The sequence below is a fragment of the Ixodes scapularis genome, unplaced genomic scaffold, assembly GCF_016920785.2.
Source record: "Ixodes scapularis isolate PalLabHiFi unplaced genomic scaffold, ASM1692078v2 PGA_scaffold11__112_contigs__length_91849675, whole genome shotgun sequence".
Lineage (NCBI taxonomy): Eukaryota > Metazoa > Arthropoda > Arachnida > Ixodida > Ixodidae > Ixodes > Ixodes scapularis.
In genome coordinates this window covers 55,228,537-55,232,927 of record NW_024609837.1, presented here as the reverse complement: position 1 = coordinate 55,232,927, position 4,391 = coordinate 55,228,537, and positions in this window count along the sequence as shown.

The window sequence follows — 4,391 nt, the reverse complement described above, 5'->3', positions numbered from 1 at the left end:
TGGGGAGGGTGGCAGTCCGATTCGCAGAAGTCCAGACTTCGTGGAGGCGGGTTGGGCGGGTGAGCAGCGAGCTATGAGGATCTTGCACGCCGTTCGATCAGTGCATGAAGGAGCACCAGGAACATAATGGCGCTATTGCTCACTGGGGTCCACTGGGGTCAAGGAATCATGCTCCAAGGGGGTAGTCCAGCCGAAGTAGAAGCTGCCGTCTCCGAGGAACCGAGGCCCAGGGCTCAGATTGAGACACCGCCGTCGCCCGGTGTGTCATCCTCTCAACGTCGTCGTCATTTCGCATAGAAAAAATGAGCCCGCTGGCTTAGACAAGGCAGCACCTGTTCCCACCGTTCAGGGGCTGTGAAAGGATTGCGGCCAGCGATTTCTCGAAGCAGCCAGAGGTTCTTGACCACCGTGAAACGTTTTCTGGGGGACGCCTTTTCAAACAAAGTCTGCGCAGCCATCTTAGTGCAGCGAGGTTCATAAGGGTCAAGCGCGCTCCCAAGCATGATTTCAAGTAGCGAGCACCCACCTTTCCAGAAAAACACCATCTAGTGAACCTTTACTGAGAGTGGAACGTACTTCTTAAAATGGCGACGATAGCGGAGCTGACGCTACACGCTCAAATCCCAGAGCGAGTCGCGCATGCGCGATGGCGACTCCGCTTTCGATAGAGCGGAGCGGGAAACCGAAAACGGTCTACTAAAACTCTCTAATAACACATAAAATCTTTAATGAATCCTTAATGTTTTTTTTTTTTTTTTTTTTTTGCAAAAAGGTAAAGCGAGTGCGTTGTGCAGGAAGGTAAAAGTGTAGTCTCCTTTCGGACGACTTTGTCGCAGGCCTTCGCCGGACAAAAGATTCTCAGCGACAAAGCAGCATCCTGCAACATCAGCAAGCTGCTGTTCACAGCGGAGCGAGCGCGGTAGGCAAGCTCGAGGCACTGTCCGCCGTCACATCCCGACTGCTACGGCGTTGCTTTGCCTACACTGATACTGACACTCGAAACAGCTCTCTCGAGGCTGCATGCGGGCCAAATAGACCAGAGCCGTGTATCAGGAGAGTTTGGCCAATAGGCGGAGCAAAGGACGCAGCCAGCGCCGAATATTCTCCCCGCGCTTAGAGCGTAAACTAAATTTGTGACACAGCGTCGACCAATCAGGCGACCGCGACGTCACAATATTGCAAACGACATTTAAAGGGGTACCCCGCCGATTTCTTCATGGTCCCCGATTTGCTTGAAATTTTGCGAAACTCGCCAAACAACATCGCCAAAATAGTATCCCAAATATTAGGTCAAAATAATTTTTTTTCACGAAGTTATTGAATTTACAATTTTGGTCCTCACCATGTTTTTCAAACTGAAAGTCTCTACTGGCAACAACGAAAAAGTGACGTCAGTTGAAGTGCAGGGGTTCACTCTTTGGACTGTAGAATGCGTTCCCAACTGATTCGAAGCAGTTTCATGGTGTCAAATGAATGCTTTGGATGCTCGCTCCGGTCCCCGCGCTCCAGCACGGAACAAATGATTGGCCTATTCTATTTTTTAGACTGCTCGCCCGTCTGGCAAGCTTGCCTTCCACTGACGTCACGGCACTGAAAAGGGCGGGTATATTTGAATGTTGGTTTTTGCATCACATTCATGCCGATTTCGCAATAACTATTCTGAATTTCACGATACTAAATAGCATACCAGAAAGGGTAAAGGCCGGGGAGTCAGAAAATATAGTTAGTTGAGGTAGCTCAAAAATCGCCGGAGTAGCCCTTTAAAGCTTGAAATAGAAGCGTTCATCTCGGCCTCTCTCAATGAGGTAGGCCTCTCTACTCCATCTCATAAATATCTGCAGTGAAGACAAGGGCACAGGCGCGTGAGTCTAGCTCAGCAAAACGCTTTTGTGTGTACGAGAACTCGTGCATAGGGGGCACTTTCCAAAGCCACGCGCTCGTGCCCATGCCTTTGTCTGCACTGCTGGCGTCCTGAGACTGGCTGAAAGAAAACAGTGCGAAGGGTCGGGCGCGCGAGCGTCTTGAGACGCGGAGTCCCGCTCGGCTCGTGCGCTGGCTTTGGCAGTGCTTTCTTTCCCTGTCTCAGCTGAGACGCTGTTTCGAGCAAGTCGGCCCTGGTTTGGAGCGCACGTCCGTTTATTCTACACTTGAATATTGGTGTGACTAAAACCTCACATGCACAAAGTTTTCAGTCACCAAGAGCTAAACCTTTTGACTCTCGCGACGCTAAAACGGCTCAAATTAGTCGTGTCACATATTTAGAGCACACGACCACCGCTAGGGACTGTTTCGCGGCCTGTGGTTGACCCCGAGATGCTCGCCTATTCAAACCAATGTATGACCAAACTCTCTCAATAAACGGCTCTGAACATGGGCGTACCAACCGGGGGGGGGGGGCAAGGCATGTATTTTGCCCCCCCCCCCCCCCCCCTGAAACGGACGCCACTGGGCAGGGCAAATATTGGCCGGCGGCGCCCAAGGAATACCAAGTGCACCGCCCCACGACCCACGCGGGCATATTTTTAACGCCCAGGTGACACATACCCTAGCAACGGCGCTCACGTCGGATTGGCTGGTTCGTGGAGATAGGCGCTGCCGCCGTCAACATAGGCAGCGGTTACTATGCGAGTTTCCGAAGCGGCAGCATAACTTAGTGGTAAGATGTCTGTCTCATACGTATCAGGCCCGGGTTCTATCCATGACGTGGGCTTACTTCTTTTATTTTTTTTCCTCGAGCATTTTGTTTTGTCGAGGCATTTGGCGATATTTACGACATTTTTTTTTTTTATTATCTTTTTTTTTTTTTTTTACGATTAACACTGAAAGAAAACGAATGTTGTTGACGAAACATCGCTGAACTAAATCGTATGGGACTCTATTTACGGAAGTGCATGGGGGACGGCAGGACGTAGGTTGCCGACTGGACCCCGCAAAGCGGCGTGTACGGGGGGCGGGGGGGGGGGGGGGGGGGGGGCTAAGTGGGTTAATAGTTTTGTAATTAGCAGCCGCACACTGTCGCCGCGAAGCGGCGTGAACGCACGCGCGGGCGTGGCTTAGCGCGCTTCGAGTGATACACGCGCCGTCCGAATCCGAAATTTAAGTTCCCGCGCGTTGGTGAGCAGCCAATCCGGCGTGAGCGTCGTTGCTAGGGAGCCTATCGCCTGCGCCGTAAAAGGAGCCAGTGACCAAAGAGCCCGGTGCGCATACACAACTGGCCCTCTCCTCCCCCCTTTTCTTCTTTTACAACACCTACACACACACACGCCGTAAAAGTTAGTGATGGACCGAATCTGCCGAACTTCAGATTCGGCAAAGTTCCGCACATGCCGATATTTTGAAGGAAAGTTCGGCAAAGATTCGGCAAACATTTGGCAAATGTCTGCGCACGCGCACGAACGCGACGGGGCCATGGATCGCAAATGGACGCCGCGCAGTCACGCGGTTACTCGCACAGTTTAGTACAACCAGCGGCTACGGCCAGGTCTGAAGTAGGCTACACGGTAACTGTGTGTTTGTGAGCTTTTGCGAGTGTGGATCTCTTCAATATTTTCTGCCTCAAGAACAGAAGATCGACCAGTAATTTACGCAGTCCACTGCGCAAGTGACAAATGATGCGGTGCATTCTAGATAATGCGAGTTTCATTTGACCTCTTCATTGATGCAACGAGATAGTTGAAACATTGACTGACAACTGACAATTACGCTCTGTATGCGCAGCCCACTGCCGACAAACGGGGCAGAGTCACGGGAGCTTGCCAGAATGTATGGGATGCTGCTGGCATCCTCGTCATAATGTGATACATGTTTTCTCCCTTCGTTTCTTTTCTTTTCACATACTTTGTGTAGTGTGTATATTCTGCACATTTATTTGTCTGTTTTGCTTTTTTCATATGTGGTGGCGGGCTGGCAGACATGTACAAGCTACTCAAAAAAAAGTAATTAAGTTAAGTTACTGAGTTTTAGCCTCAAAAGTAATTTGAGTAGAGTAGAAATTATTCAAATGGAAAGTAATTCAGTAAATTACTAATTAACGTAAAAATCAGCGAACTACTTTTGAAGCTACTTTTATTTTTTTCTATGCTAACAAGGAAGTACTTACATAGGTTTTGATGCGTTAGCGAAATTCTGCTAGCCGAATATAACGCGGCTTGTGTTTTCACAGAAATGCTTTGATTGCTGGTTCTGCTTCTGCATGCCTAATTGTTGTGTACTTCTTTTTGGTCAATGATCTGCTGCGGATGTATCATTGCACCTTTGAGGTTTAGCACCATAGAGTTATTACAATAAACGCTAGAGGCTCAGCTGGCGCTAGTGTCTACGGGACTTCCGGTTCAAAATTGAAGCAGACAGCATGCACTCTACATTTCCAGCCTCCCTGTGCATCCCTATGG